The sequence below is a fragment of the Gopherus evgoodei genome, chromosome 8 (assembly GCF_007399415.2).
Source record: "Gopherus evgoodei ecotype Sinaloan lineage chromosome 8, rGopEvg1_v1.p, whole genome shotgun sequence".
In the NCBI taxonomy this organism is placed as follows: domain Eukaryota; kingdom Metazoa; phylum Chordata; order Testudines; family Testudinidae; genus Gopherus; species Gopherus evgoodei.
The window spans coordinates 3,938,025-3,955,342 of record NC_044329.1 but is presented as its reverse complement, the minus strand read 5'-3'; the positions used below and the strand labels follow the sequence as shown (position 1 = coordinate 3,955,342).

Genomic DNA, 17,318 nt, shown 5'->3' with positions numbered 1-17,318 from the left:
GGGCAGAATGAAGGACCAGAGACTATTTGTTGTATTAGGGCAAAGGGATGTCTGGTGTGTCCCCTTAATGGACTGGCAGGACTAGGAATTCCAAAGGCGGTGGGACTGGAGCTGGGGCCTCGTCCGCTTCTGCCTGGTCCTGAAAAGTAGAGCCAGTGTCAGAAGAGCACATCCTGTAACTTGTTAAAGATGTGCTCCCTCTCCACCCCTGTGCTCTCCAAGCGCCCACTGGGCCAGTGCTCCTACCATATGCTGTGGCTTATTATTTGCATTGCAGGAGCACCCAGAGGCACCCTTTCCGAGCCCCATTGTGCTGGGTTCTCGACACTTACACAGTGAGAGACGGCTCCTCCCCCAACGAGCTTAGAATCTAATTCAAAAACAGAGGTAAGCTCCTTTGCAACAGGGTGTGGGAGATGGAAGAAATGGGGAATGGCAAGGTAGGGTAACAGTGGTAAGCTCCCCTGGTTACATAGGCTGGCTGTGGGCACAGTTAGTAGGTTCTGAATCATTCAAAGTTTTGTTGAATATTTTTTATACTGTAAGATTAGAAATAAAATAATACACCACATTGGAGCCCTTCACATAGAACATAGTCTGGGCGTATTCATTCTTGCTTTGACATAGGTTAAAAGCTGCAGTGATCAGCCATTCACTATCTTTACGTGTGAAACCATTCTAGCCTGGATTGTCTTTCCTGTGTCCTGCCTTAGGATAAGAGACAAAGCTCCTGCTAATCAGTACATTAATCTGGATCTGTGCAAATTAATATGCCATTACTCATCAGCCTTCTGCATAAACCTTCCTTTATATTTCAGAAGATGAATACAAAATGGCTATTTTATTGTTTATGAATTTTGGAGCCATCCAGAGACCTCTAATATTCATTTGGAGTCTCTCTCACATTTCTAATAGACAGCCGCCCCACACACAGTAAATTAAAAGGTTATGAGAGGAAATCACTGATGGGTACAGACTGAGGATCTTCAGATAAAAAGCTGCTCATTTCCTATTGAGTTAAAAGAACAGTCTTTGCTCAAGCCTGAACGGCCACTGTGACACTTGACCAGATTACTGTGTGGGGTTTGGAATGAACCAAACTAAGGGTTTCAGGATGAAACGAGTCCAATTGACTTAACCTCCTTTTCATATATTTATCTTCAGAAATTGTTTTAATTATACCACGTTGGTAAGTGATCTAAATATTAAGGAGTTTGATTTTTGTGAGGGAATGGATGCAGCTACTGGTACTATTAGCTTGACTTCTTTCTTGGGAGTTCTCAGCTGTTCCCTGCCACTCCCTTCTCCCCCCAGCAACCCCTGACCAATCAGTTTACTCTTCTCTCTATGTCAGTTGACTGTTTTCTTCTGTCATTTGGGAAAATAATGCCCCACGTTGGATGCATGCCTTTAGACTCAGGCCTGTCTTAACTTGCAGTGTATCAGGTAATGATGGTCCATTGGCTCAGGTCTGAGGTAAGAGGGAAGAGTGTCGCCTACGTATTTACAAGCACCAAATTTTGTGTCGCCTAAAGTGGGCTTTCCCACAATGTCTCCACCCAAATACTAATCTTGTCCGATTGCTCAGTATATAGGATCTGAAAAGATCCCACTTGTATGTTTTATAGTTGCAGGTTTTTAATGAAAGAATTAACATTTGAATCCCCCTGTTGGAAGAATACTTTTGCTTTCTTGACACCCCTTCCCCCTGCCCCACCCAGCAACCGTGGCTACTTGTATTGTCCTTTTCTCCTGCCTTTTTTTGGGGGGTGGGATCTGCGGGTCTCTTATCTTCCTTCCCATGGGCTTTTTTCCCTTGGTGCAAATGTTGACCGATGTTAATAGTGGGGACTTTCCTCAGCCCATAGTTTCTCTTCAGGTTGGAGGTTTATGGTGACTCTGACTCTTAGCACTTCCTACAACAGCCTCACAATATACAAATAAACTGAAATGTAAACTGTCATGGGGTAGGCAACTAACTAAAGCTTGAGCAGCTGAAAGGTCTGGAACTGAGATGCAAATTGCTCATTGTGTGCAGGTTTTGTTCGTTTAAAGCTGACTTGTCTCTTGAGGGCTGGCTTTCTAAAAGAAGAATTGTTGTATTGGAGAGAAGTTTCTATATCATAACAGTGCTATAGACACATGTTGTGAAACCAGCTGCCATGAAATTGAATTACAGGTGTTGTATTCTTCACTGCTTAAATTGCTCTATTATGTCATGGGCTTTTTTGTTTTGTTTTGAACAAATAACTGCAATTTGCTTGGATCCTAAGAGATGATGGTATAAGTAGGCCGGGGTTGTTTAAGACTTCCATAATGATGGAAAATTACCCTTATCTGTCAAAAGTGAGGTTTCTTTTTCTATCCGCTACACGTGAAGTTGGACAGGGAAAACATTTTTAAGCCTTTATTTTTTTAAAATGTGCCTTTTATATTTTTTAGTTTTTCAAACACCTATGCAAGTTTTCTGAATACTCATAACGTTGTAGCCATTCAGATTTATGTATGACATTACGGAATGCATCAAATATTGACTTTGGAGGTAGTCACATGAATGAATGGACCATTTGCTTTGTTCACTTTTAATTTGCTGAAGCAGATTTAGAGGCCACAAACAGAATTCACAAGCAAATTTCCAAGAGGCCAGGTTTAGAAAGATGTCCTTAAGGAGACTTAAACTACTGTTAGGAGATTTTGCAAGTTATATTAATTGTTTTAGGACAAAAATTCAAACCTGGAGGCTAAGGGTTAGGCTCCTAAATTCTTATCTAGGTACCCCAAAAAGTGGCCTCATTTCCATAGGTGCTGAGCATCCGCTGCTTGGACTGGATACCTCCCATCAGTGCACCCATTTTAGGGGCAGTGTTTTCCCCTATAAGATTGCAGTTTGCAAGCATTTTGAGCTGTTGCAAAATTCTTTCCCACCTCACTCCCCATGCCACCACCACCACACAGACAGACAGCAATCCAAATGGATTTCTGCTGCTGAGGGCTCTGAAATACACCAGAATAAGTCAGCATATCCTAGGGCTGGATTAAGCCTTACATGTCTCCAATTATAATCCTTTTACCCAAAGGCCACTGTCATGAACAATCACCCAGCTCAGCCAAACTCCCAAAGAAACATCAATGGAATGTCCCAAATGCATCAGCGCAGACATTTCAAGACCCTACAAGGCCAGTAAAACACTTTGATTTAGTGATGTGGTTTGCTGAATCATCTTTATTTATTTTGGCTAAGATCTAGTGTGGTTATTAAATAAATACTTGCATTGTGATAGTACCCAAAGCCTGCTGGATGCTGTGCAAACATAGAAGGGAAATGTTCCCTGCCCTAAAGGGCTTATAGTGCAGAGTGTGCTCTCTCCATGCCACGTGCGAGCTATATATAATCTGGAATGCTCTCTGTGCTGGGCCTGATGAACTGGTAGCTATCCAAAGGGGATATCCTTGGAATCCACATTCTTTTTGCATTAAAAAATGATCCAGCATTTTTAATTCAGATGCAGTCGTGGAAAAGCATGAACATGGTCAAGATGTACATGCTTGATGCCAGGAGAGGTCAGCAATGGGTAGACCCTCACAGTCTAGTTGGTCATCTGGGATACCAGTGTAAGGGAGTGCCTTGCTACAGTAGTGCTCCAAACGGTGTGCATACCTACACAGATCTGCTGCCCATGTGGCCGTTTCTCATATTTGACAGTTGTTTCATATAAAAGAGTTGTTTCTGTTTCTCTGCAGGCCCTTTGTTCAGGGTCAAAAGAAGTTCTAGAAATATCTGCCTGCCCGTGGGGTCTGTGCCAGTCCTCCCCACCCCATTGCTATCACTGCAGCGTAGGTGGATGTTATAGGTCGTCTTTTTTGTGCTCGTTGTACTGTCCGCTAGCCAACATAGTTCTGTACAGCAAAGGGTAATTGCCTTTGGGTAGTGTGTAGGGGGGAAGTTGTGCTTCCAATTTTGTTACAAACTACTTTAAACTGGTGGAGATCAGCTGCTGCATGAGGATTTGCGGGGGGGCTGCCCTGTTGGAAGATGTGCTCCTTGTCCACTCCAGGAAGGCTTGACTTACCCTTACATGGTTCCTCCCATGAACAAATACTGACCAAAGAAGGGGAAACATTCTCCATGACTGTTAGATGGGGAAAGCATGGGGATTTGGAGGCAGCTGTGTGCTGAAGGAGGCTCTGATTCTGTAAGGTGCTAAGAAACTGGGAGTTGAGGATCCTCACTGCCTTGCAGGATAAGGTCCCTGAAGTTCTGCAGTGGATAGTTCTTGAAGTTGAATAGTCCCTTTGACTGCTCTAATCTTAGGGTGACCAGACAGCAAGTGTGAAAAATTGGGACAGAAGATAGGGGGTAATAGGAGCCTATATAAGAAAAAAACCCAAATATTGGGACTGTCCCTATAAAATCGGGACATCTGATAACCCTATCTAATCTCCAGTGAGCTGAGAAGGAAGTGAGAATCTGGTGGTCTAGGACTCCTTTTATCCACTGAGGCTGTCTGCTCCTAGCCTCGTCAGTTAGTCTCCTAGCCTGGAAGGACTACCCCTGCTGAGGGCTGAAAAAGAGCTCTGAGCTGCTCAGAGAGTACTACGTAAGGAGTACCCAAGGTCAAGCAACTGTATGAGCATAAAAAAAGACTACTGCGTTGGCAGTGAATATTGTACTTCAGAGACTTCTCCTTTCACCCTTTAAATGTATAGGGTCCGTGCCAGTCCTCCTCACCCCTTTGCTATCACTGCAGCTTAGGTGGATGCGATGGGTCGTCTTTTTTGTGCTCATTTTACTGTACGCTAGCCAACATGGTACTACGAACATTCTCTGGCTCACATTCTCCCCTCTCCCTCTTCCTCTCCCTCCGCCTTCCCTTCAAAAACTGCTTATCTTTCACTTCCGCCATTCTCCCTGTGGGGTTCCTGAGGAGGTCACAAAGGCTGCACCACTTTACACTGCTAGACTTAAGGTAGACAGGAAGGGCGATGCGAGAAAGCTAGGTTCAGTCCCTGCTCTACTACAGAGCTTCTGGGTGATCTCGGGCAAATCATTTCATCTCTGTGCCTCAGTTCCTCATCTGTACAATGGGGTGTTGTGACGATAAATACATTAAAGACTGTGAGGTGCTCAGATAGTATGGTACCGTGGGCTGTATAAGTACCTCTTTAGATAAATAGGCTTAGCAGTTTCTTTTCTTCGTGATTTAAAAATGAACTCCCTCTTTATGAGGGAGGTAAAGAAACTCTCAGATCTTCCCTGACCTAGAATTGTAAACGCTCATTCAAGCAGAGCTGAGCGTAGCTTCAGAGATGATTTCTCTTTCTGTAGAGAGTAATATTCTGTGTAGATTAAATGTGTTGGTTATGATGCTGATGTGTCTTTAGAATTCAAAATATAATGAATGAAATCCTCAGCCCATCATATCCGAGTTTGCTTCTGGCTTTAGGGATATGTAAGCCTTTTCCCTGGTGGTGGTTTCTCAGTGGAGAGTAAATATTAAAACCGACTGACGTCTCTCGGGCTAGCCAAGTAAGTAGGCCTTTAAGGTTCAGGTGTTTAAGCACCGTCCAAGACACAGAGCTCCATGGCTCAGAAAGAGAAGGTATCTCTGCTCCTTTTCTCAAAGTTAGGAGCCGTAGAGGCCAAGTTGTAAAGTGACACTGCATCCCATAGCACACCCAAAGACCCTGCACTGGTGCTGAATTAATCATAAGAACATAAGAATGGCCGCACTGGGTCAGCCAAAGGTCCATCCAGCCCAGTATCCTGTCTTCCGACAGTGGCCAATGCTGAGTGCCTCAGAGGGAGTGAACCTAACAGGTAACAATCAAGTGAGCTCTCTCCTGCCATCCATCTCCACCCTCTGACAAACTGAGGTTAGGGACACCATTCCTTACCCAGCCTGGCTAATAGCCATTAATGGACTTAACCTCCATTAATTTATCTAGTTCCCTTTTAAACCCTGTTATAGTCTTGGCCTTCACAACCTCCTCAGGCAAGGAGTTCCAAAAGTTGACTGTGCGCTGCTGAGCCTGCTCAGCCCCTGTTAACCCAGTGCAGTGCACTGTTAAGCCGAAGCAGGCTGTACAGAGAATACATCAAATTAGTTCAACAGAGCTGTTCTTGGAGTGGCTGAACAGCACCGAGTTGTCTTGTTACTTTCCGCCTGTATATCTCAAATGGTTTGTGGCCTAACCTCCATACACATGGTGACCTACATCACAGAGCAGCAGCCCGTCCCTCCTCACACTGCGTGTCTGGATAAAAATCTGCTCTAGACTTTCTTTTTTTGATAAACAAATCACTGTAGTTCTTTGTAGGTAATAGAAAAACGTTTTAACTTTCCATTTTCAAAACCACTATGCCAGCTGTTTAAGTAAAAAAATCTGTTCTACAAGAAAAAACATGCCAGTAAGTGACAAGTGCTCACAGCATCTGTTGTTTATTTGCAATTTACAGCAAATGAAACAAAAAATCAGAATCTCGCTTCATTAATTTCATTGTTTTTCTATAATAGTATTTTATTGTTGTTACAACAAAAGTACAAACCAAATTAACACGCCCATGATTGTATTTCATAAATATACATCCAACTTATTGCTAAATTGCCTTGAGAGTTCTACATGTTACCTATACAGCTTTATGTCTGTTAATAAAATTATGTAAACAAAGAATTTATTTAGGTCCATCTGCGGCATTTTCCTTTTGTCTCATTATGAAGATTCTTTAGGCTAGCATATGTCAGTTTAAAATGTAATCGTTCAAGATTTGTATATTAAAAAAGGGAAGGGCTTTCATGCTAGTCTCTTTGGAGTTATATTCTTTTTCCAGTTTTTTGTTCCTTTATTGTCTTTAGAGAGTTTAAGTGGTACAGCATGGACATGTGCCTATGCAAGTTTGTGTTGGTTTGAGTTAATCTGGTCTAAACCCCTGTGTGGACACTGTTATATCCGCGTCAGAGAGATTTATTTGGTGTATCTTAAACCTGTTCTGAACTGACTTAAGCTAAAGCAGAGGAAGTCTGGTTTAAACCAGAATGAGAGTATCCACACAGCCTTTTGCATTAGTTTAACTAAGTTGGTTAAAAATCGCAACTTAAACTGGTGCATCTCTGTGTGTAGACAATTGTTGTATCTCCTGGTCCTTAAATCCCACTGCTTCGTTGATCTTTGCTAGCTGTACAAAGCTGCATTGAGGTCAGTTTTTCTGTAGCATCTGTCAAAGCATTGCATGTCACAGTAGTAAAGATTGTGAACCACAGTCAGTCAGATAAAATTGCTGCAAGGGGGTTTGTACATTAACCCCCCTCCCCAGTTTAACTTGAAACCTTTTACCTTCAGCTTACGAGGTGTTCTTTTTTTTGCTTTGAGGGGGAGATGCCATGTACCATTGATGCACCTCTGGCTTCCACAGCATAAAGTGAAAGGTCTGTATATAAATGCAGCTAATGAAATTGGGGACTGTGTGGCCTCCAACCATTTACGGTAATGGCATGAGCAATCGCACTCCATTACTTTTGAGTGGTAGCAGTTCATACTAAAGCACTGGTTCCCCGAGGAGCCAAGGAGTTCTGATTGAATCTTATTCACAAAATAGACAGAAGATAAGTGCGTTGCGTGGCAGATGACAAGCCTGATTCAACAGCGACTGCAGGGTCGTCTGAGTTTTTGGTTTGATTCTGTAAATCTTTCCCTTTTTTTTCCCTTTCAGCACAGTCTCATTCACTAGCCCTTTGACAAAGGCATTGTCAGGAGACTGTTGTTACCAGAGGTGGTGTCTGGCATCAGTGCATCTAGTGCATTCCTCCCTGGCATTCAGTGGAATGCACTAGAGATGATATTGGACCACGGGATGTATTGCAGCAGAGTCCTTATGGTTTCATCCTTCTGGAATATTCATTGTTAGAGCTGAGCAAACTGTGAGCAGCAAGCCGTTTATCTGGTGAAGTCTGCCCTGGAGTCAGGTGTCTATGCAGCATTCCTGGGGCTTAATCCTTGGCCCCTGCTCCAGTGCAGAACAGCCAGCAAACTGGCTTAACCAGCTAGCTGGGGATTCTCTTGGTGTGGTGGAATCCCTGGGTGGCTCCTACACCATAGCCCTTGGTCTAAGATTCATGCTGGGCCATGGCCAGAAGGAAAGGAACGTGGCCTGAGTACTACCACTGTGCTTTGGAAATCCCTATCCAGTGTACTGGCACCGAGGCTGCTCTAAAGTGTGTTAGGAACCAGGCTGGCATAGAAACAGCCTCACAGTGGAGGAGCTGCTGATGGCTCCTTCATTGGTGTCTCTTCCCCTGCACTCTGCATATTAGGCACTGCTGAAAATCTAGAGCCTATGTGCAGGCCTGTGCCATAATGGCAGAGCCCGGTCATTTATTTCTGAAGGAGCATGGAGGTGAGATTCTGAGGTCTCTACCAGTGAGCAAGGATTAATCTGATAAATACAATAATTTATTGGGTGAGGATCAGTGACAGAAAATTTAATTATTGCCCAGCTCAGGCTGGATGTGAGAGAGACTGAGAGAAATATTCCTGTTACTCATCCTGGCTAATGAACATTTCAAACTGCAGGAAGATTTGGAAACCAATGTTACTTAAGTTGTGTTTCTTGCTGGAAGTAGAACTTTTCTGCTGCATTTTGCTGTCGGTCTCCAAACGGGGCAGCTGCACTTGCCTTTAAACAAAAGTGCATGCCGGGGTTTCATCTGAATGTCATGCTTTGTTTAGCAAAGAGACACCGACTGCAGCCAACGCTGTCCCCGACCTGCGCACGCTACTGCAATCCCAGAGCTTGCTGCTTGGATCTTGCTTTGCACGCCACAGCTAGGCAGGGTGGGGTTTGCTATCTTATTTATTTATCAATAATTTATACCTTAAAACCCCCCAGACTATCATCTCTGTTGTGTTAAGTGCACATGGGTTAGTCTAGGGTTTGGTCTGCATTTGCGTCTACACTGGGGGTTATGTTGATGGAAGAGGGCTGTCACTCTCCTCTTTCCTCTCGCATTCCCTTCATTTGTTTGTTACACTTTCTTGTTACCTCTTGTCTTAACCTGGGTCCACACTGCGCCACCCTTATTCACGCTAGTGAAACTCTACTTCACACGTTGTCCCATTGATGTGGCACCCTGGCCACTTGGCCCCTCCTGCTCCTGGTGCATCTTTGTGCTGGGGGCTTCCCAGGAGCGTGGCACAGGGTTTCCAGTGCTAGTCCTAGCTCACTGCTGTGCTGGGGACCACAGCAGGGAGCAGAATCTGGTCTCTTATCTTCAGTTTTTTAGGAGCTTCTGCAGAGCACCAGGGAGATAGGGTTTCCTTCTTACCCATCTGGCTATGAGCAGCTTCTGTTCCCCTCCCTATCAGTTAGGACAGAGGATTACAGAAAGATGATGATCCCTTTGGACTGTAGCATTGAACTCTTGTGTGCCTGATTATAACCTGATTTCTGATGTGATTAGCCCAGTGGGAACCAGTTAGAATGGCACGGAGGTTCACTCTATAGGAAGTGAAACAACATTGAAATCCACTTAAGCAACTGAAGATGTTCACTCCATTCTACTTCATGATCACTCTAATGTTCACTGTAAGATAGTTCCAGCTATTCATTGTAAATTAATGTGGTTTTTGGTTTTTTTACCTCCTGGGAGTGATTTTAAAATAATCTGGACCCAGATTTCCAGAGTTGCTGAGCACAAGCAGCTCCACCTGAAATCACTCGGTGCCTTTGGGAAGCAGACACGTACATAACAGTCAGATGCTCCATGATTGTGGAATATGCAGCTAAATCTACGCTTTGCCACAGAGATGTGCTGCAGAATCTAAAGTGAGACTTAAAAACCAACCAACCATGTTTGTACACCCTGTGATTGTGGTGAAAACCTTCTGCATTAGTCTGCAGTGAGCCAGAAACAACGGCTGTAGGGGAGATACGTCCTGCCCTGTTCATCTCAATGGGATGTTAAATTGGACACCTTCATTACAACCATTAATGTCAGCATTGTTGTCAATGTCACAGCTAAAATATCCAGCTAAGATTTTAACCTGCAATACTAAATCACTTTTCTCCTGCCAGAAACTTGAGTTTTCCCCCCTCAATTCCTCTGACACAGTCAGGGATTTTCGATACAAACTTTTGCAGCATTTTGAAAGTTAAAAATTTAGGACAGCATTAATTCTTCGAGTGATTGCTCATATCCATTCCAGTTAGGTGCGCGTGCTGCGTGCACGTTCGTTGGAAGACTTTTTACCCTAGCAACACTCGGTGGGTCGGCTGCGTGCCCCCTGGAGTGGCACCGCTGTGGCACCGGATATATACCCCAGCCGATCCAGCCACCCTTCAGTTCCTTCTTACCACCCATGTTGGTCGTTGGAACAGTGGAGTGCGGCTTAGCTGACCTCCACTCCCCCAGCTACTCGTAGTTTCTCATTTGTTATCTTCCTTGATAGTATAGTTAGTTTAGTAATAGTTAGCGGGGTTCGGGGAGTAGCCCCTTCCCCGCACCCTGTGCCGAAGCCCATGCCCGGCTCACTGGGTTTCAAACCATGCTCAGCCTGCCACAGGCCGACTCCTGTTTGAAGTGCCTTGGGGAATCGCACTTGATAGCTAAGTGCCCCATTTGCAAGGCTTTCAAGCAACGAACAAAAAAGGAGCGGGACATCAGGCTTAAACAGCTCCTCATGGAGGCGGCTCTCACCCCTCCACCTTCGGAACTGAGTGCTGGTCAGTCGGTGAGCAGAAGCACCTCTGCGGCACCGGACCGCACCGGTACACCCAAAGACTCTTGGCACCGGACGTCGCCAGCACCGAAATCGGCTCCATGATGCTCCCTCTCCCTGAGGTTGAGAGAGGCCAAGACTGCTGCTGCTTCGGCACTGCCCGCACCGCAGCCAGAGAGTACGCCTAGATCGGATCGCCCAGCGCCGATACCCGCCGCGGCACTGACTAAATCAGCACCGTCGATTCCGGTCCCACAAGGGCCGTCAAGTCCGGTGCCTGTTAGCTCCCCGGCGTGTGCCACGGTAGAGCTCACTATGCTGTCCACGCCAGAGGCGTTCTCAGCAGCGAGGGACCTGATCGCCCTGACAGACTCGGCACTGTCTCTACCCCCGGCACCGCCGGTGAGGGTAATCCAATCCATAAGCAAGCCGACCTTGATTAGACCACCCTCTGTTGGCGCAGCGGACCGGCACTGCTCACGGTCATGGTCCCGCAGACACTCCAGGTCCAGACGGCTCTCCCGCTCTCGATGCCGCTCGCAGTCCCGGCACCATTCTACTACATGGCACCGGTCAGACTCACGGCACCGGTTGGACTCTTGTTCACCGGCTCACTACCTGCGGCACCGCTCCAGCTCTCAGCACCGCTCCAGGCACCGTGCCTCCCAAAGCCATTCACGATGCCGGGATTCGAGATCTCGGTCGACCTCCCGGCACCGATCTGGTCGCAGGTCCCAGTCTCGATCCCAGTACCGTTATATGTCCCAGCACCGGTCACCGATACATAGGGGAGTGAGGTCCATTGGAACATCTGCACAAGGCTTCTCCGCTCCTCCATGGCCATCCAGACATACGTCGATGTCGTCCCACACGGACAGCTACTATGACCAAGACCGCGATGCGGATGTGCCTACCGGAGTTTTTCAAGAAGCCCGGTCTCAGGACCCAGGACCTCACCAGTGGTCCTTTTGGACACCTTGGGTGTACCACCAGGCCCAAGGTGCTCCGCTAGTTCCATCCTGCTCTGTTTCATCAGAGCACTGAGCACCAGAGGCCACAGTTAGCCGTCGTCCTCCACCCGGGACGGAGGAGCTGGTAGTCCACCCACTGGGTTCCCCGGTGCCGCCAGAGCAGGAACCAGTACATGAGCAAGAGGCCATACAGGACCCGCTTGTCCCCGGCATTTCATCTCCTTCCTCTCCAGATGAGGCAGTGCCAGGGACTTCCTCTTCGGGGCTGCCTCCAATAGACCTAAGAGCCCATCAGGAGCTCCTCAGGAGGATAGCGCGCAATATGAACCTCCAGGTGGAGGAAGTCCCGGAGGTCGAGGACCCTGTAGTGAGCATCCTGTCGGCAGATACCCCCACTAGAGTGGCTTTGCCTTTCATCAGGACCATCCAAGCCAATGCCGACACCTTATGGCAGTACCCAGCCTCCATTTCTCCTACGGCAAAGGGAGTCGAGCGAAAATACATGGTACCCTCTCAGAGGTATGAGTATCTATATGTCCACCTTCCTCGCTAGTTGTCCAATTGGTCAATGAGAGGGAGCACCATGGCCAACAGGCGCCAGCCCCAAAGTCAAAGGAGGCTAGGCGGATGGACCTACTTGGCCGCAAGGTGTATTCGGCAGGTGCCCTATAGCTCCGGGTAGCAAATCAGCAGGCTCTACTGAGCCGTTATAGGTACAACATCTGGGCGGAGGTGCATAGATTTACAGAACTACTCCCGCCATGAATTCGCTGCATTCCTAGAGGAAGGGAAAAAGGTAGCCAGAACCTCCCTCCAGGCTTCTCTAGATGCGGCCGACTCGGCAGCCAGAACTCTGGCCTCCGGTATCACCATGAGACTCATCTCATGGCTACAGGTTTCCAACCTCCCACCTGAGTTACAGTATACCATCCAGGACTTACCCTTTGATGGTAAGGGTCTATTCTCGGAGAAGACTGACCCCAGGCTACAAAGCTTGAAAGACAACAGGGTCATCATGCATTCTTTGGGCATGCATACACCTGTGACCCAATGCAGACCTTTCCGTCCCCAGACTCACTGCCCGTACTTTGTGCCCAGACACAGGCAAGACTTTAGCAGACGGCGTGGGCTGGATGGCCGTAGATGCCAGTTCGGACCCCAAGGGGGCCAAAACCACGGCCTCTCAAAACCACCAGCGGGACCTAAGTCTGCCTTTTGAAGGTACGCCCGAGGACGGCGTGCCAGTTTCAGGACAGGATCCGTTTCCTCCCTTCTCTAACTGCCTCTCCTACTTCCTCCCAGCGTGGTCCCAATTGACCTCAGACCTCTGGGTCCTACGCACGGTGAAACAAGGATACCACCTCCAATTTGTTTCAACCCCGCCTTCCCACCCTCCAACCCAGTCCCTCTTCAGGGACCCCTCTCACGAGCAATTGCTCCTACAAGAGGTGCAGACGCTTCTCGCTATAGGAGCGGTAGAGGAGGTACCACAAGACAAGAAGGGCAAAGTGTTTTACTCCCGTTACTTTCTGATCCCCAAGTTGAAAGGAGGCCTCAGGCCTATCCTAGACCTGTGAGGCCTCAACAAGTTCATGATACAGTTGAAGTTCTGCATGGTCTCCCTGGGGACTATTATCCCATCCTTGGATCATGGAGACTGGTATGCTGCCCTCGATATGAAGGACACGTACTTTCACATCACCATATTTCCTCCACACAGGAGGTATCTTTGCTTTGTAGCCAACCACCAGCACTTCCAATTCACAGTCCTCCCTTTTGGCCTCTCCACGGCCCCAAGGGTGTTTACAAAGTGTATGGCCGTAGTCGCCGCACACCTCTGCCGACGTTGGATACACGTATTCCCGTATCTGGATGACTGGCTCATCAGAGGGACCTCCGAGACACAGGTCAGGCAGCACGTAGGCATTATCAGGGACCTATTCACATGCTTCGGCCTGATGCTCAATACGGAAAAATTCACACTGGTTCCCACACAAAGGCTAGACTACATAGGAGCTACCCTGGACTCCAATCTAGCCAAGGCCTACCTGCCCCAGCCACAATTCCAGGCAATGGCGACGCTCATTCCAGGTCTGCAGAACTTCCCGACGACCTCGGCTCGCACCTGTCTCGGTCTCCTAGGTCACATGGCTGCCTGTACTTATGTGACCAAATATGCCAGGCTCCGCTTCCGACCCCTCCAAACGTGGCTCAATTCGGTCTACCGTCCGGGCAAGGACCCAATAGACGCAATAGTTACCATTCCCCTGAGCATCCTATGCTCCCTCGACTGGTGGCTAAACCCCTCCCTGGTATGTGCAGGGTTACCGTTCCATCTGCCAAAACCCTCACTGTCTCTGACGACGGACGCGTCATCTCTCGGATGGGGGGCTCACCTAGGACACCTTTGTATCCAGGGCCTTTGGTCATCACAGGAGCTGGCGCTTCACATAAATGTCCGAGAGCTGAGAGCAGTCCGCCTGGTGTGCCAGACATTCCAGCAGCATCTGCATGGCCGTTGTGTCTCAGTGTTTACAGACAACACAACGGCCATGTATTATATCAATAAACAGGGAGGGACTTGATCTTCCCCCCTATGTCAGGAGACCATCTGACTCTGGGACTTTTGCATAGCCCACTCGATAGACCTGGTAGCGTCCTTTCTCCCAGGGGTTCGGAACACTCTGGCGGATCAGCTGAGCAGATCCTTCCTCTGTCACGAATGGTCAATAAGACCAGATGTTGTTCATTCAATCTTCCAGAAGTGGGGCTTTCCCCACATAGACCTGTTCGCCTCTCACACGAACAGGAAATGTCAAGCGTTCTGCTCCTTCCAGGGTCTTTCTCTGGGATCGATCTCAGGCACATTCCTCATGTCGTGGAAGCACTGGCTGCTCTATGCCTTCCCACCGTTCCCGCTGGTTCACAAGGTCCTGATAAAACTCCGCAGAGACAGAGTGCACATAATCATGATCACGCCAGCATGGCCCAGACAGCACTGGTACACCATACTGCTCAACCTGTCCATAGCCAGCCCAATTACCCTGCCTCTCCACCTGGACCTCATAATGCAGGACCACGGCAGTCTCCGCCACCCAGACATGCAGGCCCTTCACCTCACGGCGTGGCTCCTGTGTGGCTAAACAGGTCGGAGTTATGCTGCTCCGCTCCGGTACAACATATGCTCCTGAGTAGCAGAAAGCCTTCCACTCGGTCAACATATCTGGCCAAGTGGAAACATTTCTCCTGCTGGTGTGAAACACAGAATGCTACTCCCTCTGAGGTCTCGATCCCCACTATCTTGGACTACCTCTGGTCCCTTAAGCAGCAGGGCCTGGCGATATCTTCTTTGAGGGTGCACTTGGCAGCTATCTCCACATTCCATCCGGGAGAGAGTGGCCACTCCGTGTTTTCCCACCCTTTTAGTTACTAGATTTCTCAAGGGCCTGGAGCACCTCTACCCCCAAGTACGCTGCCCTGCCCCTACCTGGGACCTCAACCTAGTCCTCAACAGGCTTATGCTTCCGCCATTCGAGCTGTTGGCAACTTGCTCACTGCTATACCTGTCCTGGAAGACAGTTTTTCTAGTAGCCATTACATTGGCCAGATGGGTCTCTGAACTTTGAGCGCTTACGGTGGACCCACCATATGCTGTCTTTCACAAGGACAAGGTACAGTTGCGACCACATCAGGCGTTCCTCCCTAAAGTGGTGTTGGCCTTCCATACCAATCAGGACATCTTCCTTCCAGTCTTCTTCCCGAAGCCTCACTCATCTCAGCGGAACAGCAGTTACACTCCTTAGATGTCCATAGGGCGCTCGCTTTTTATATCGATTGGACGAAGCCCTTCAGAAAATCCCCCCAACTTTTCATTGCAGTGGCTGACTGGATGAAAGGCCTACCTGCCTCCTCCCAGAGGATCTCCTCTTGGGTGACAGCGTGCATATGCACGTGCTATGACCTGGCTCATGTTCCCTCAGGCCATCTCACTGCACATTCTACCAGAGCTCAGGCTTCATCAGCCGCCTTCCTGGCCCATGTTCCAATCCAGGAGATATGTCGCGCAGCTACCTGGTCCTCGGTCCACATCTTTGCTTCGCTCTATGCTCTGGTCCAACAATCTAGAGATGATGCAGCCTTTGGCTCAGCGGTTTTGCACTCTGCCACATCTCACTCCGACCCCTCCGCCTAGGTAAGGCTTGGGAATCACCTAACTGAAATGGATATGAGCAATCACTCGAAGAAGAAAAGACGGTTACTCACCTTTGTAACTGTTGTTCTTTGAGATGCGTTGCTCATATCCATTCCAAACCCACCCTCCTTCCCCACTGTCAGAGTAGCCGTCAAGAAGGAACTGAAGGGCCGTTGGGTCGGCAGGGGTATATATCCGGCGCCATAGTGGCACCACTGCAGGGGGCGCCCAGCCGACCCACCGAGTGTTGCTAGGGTAAAAAGTCTTCCGACGAATGTGCACACGGCGCGCGCACCTAACTGGAATGGATATGAGCAACGCACGTCGAAGAACAACAATTACAAAGGTGAGCAAATATCCCATTAGATAACACAGGGATCAATTGACAGTATTGATTTTACTGTTCATTTTCATGTTCTGCAAGGGCGTCCACCGAAGCCCACTGAAAGCAATTGAAAAATCTCCCACTGCTTTTAGCGGGCTTTTGATCAAGCCTTTAAAATCCTTCCATTTTTAAATTTATCCAAGCCTTGCATGACATTTCCACTCTGCTACACTAGTGCATCATAGAATCCAGGCCCTTTGCTGCAGAATTAAGTCACACTTGTGGCAGAGTGCATGGGGTTGTCATAAACAGATAGCTAAGGGTTAATGTCTCTTTCACCTGAAGCACCTGACCAGAGGACCAATCAGGAAACCGGAGTTTTTCAACTTTGGGTGGAGGGAATTTTGTGTCTGAGGTCTTTGTCTGTCTGCCTGCTTTCTCTGAGCTTTGGAGAAGTAGTTTCTGCTTTCTAATCTTCTGTTTCTAAGTGTAAGGACAAAGAGATCAGATAGTAAGTTATATGGTTTCTTTTCTTTGGTATTTGCATGAATATAAGTGCTGGAGTGCTTTGATTTATATTCTTTTTGAATAAGGCTGTTTATTCATATTTCTTTTAAGCAATTAACCCTGTATTTGTCACCTTAATACAGAGAGACCATTTGTATGTATTTTTTCTTTCTTTTTTATATAAAGCTTTCTTTTTGAGACCTGTTGGAGTTTTCTTTTCTGGGAAATTTCAGGGAAATTGAGTCTGTACTCACCAGGGAATTGGTGGGAGGAAGAAATCAGGGGGAGATCTGTGTGTGTTGGATTTGCTAGCCTGATTTTGCATTCCCTCTGGGTGAAGAGGAAAGTGCTTTTGTTTCCAGGACTGGGAACGGAGAGGGGGAGTCACTCTGTTTGGATTCACAGAGCTTGTGTCTGTGTATCTCTCCAGGAGCACCTGGAGGGGGGAAGGGAAAAAGGATTATTTCCCTTTGTTGTGAGACTCAAGGGATTTGGGTCTTGGGGTCCCCAGGGAAGGTTTTTCAGGGGGACCAGAGTGCCCCAAAACACTCTAATTTTTTGGGTGGTGGCAGCAAGTACCAGGTCCAAACTGGTAACTAAGCTTGGAGGT

General features: G+C 47.7%; 1 protein-coding gene across 5 annotated transcripts in view; it reads left to right on the top strand.

Annotated features, from left to right (window-relative positions):
• The window catches only part of SGCD (sarcoglycan delta), a 517,054-nt gene that overhangs the window by 140,657 nt on the left and 359,079 nt on the right, over positions 1-17,318 (top strand). The window contains exon 1 of one of the 5 annotated variants that reach the window (XM_030572949.1): positions 7,359-7,424. The exons of the other annotated variants lie outside the window; for them this stretch is intronic. The gene's annotated coding sequence lies outside the window, so the exon portion shown is untranslated. Of the gene's footprint in view, positions 1-7,358; positions 7,425-17,318 lie in introns of those variants that run through there. 5 annotated transcript variants of the gene reach the window in all.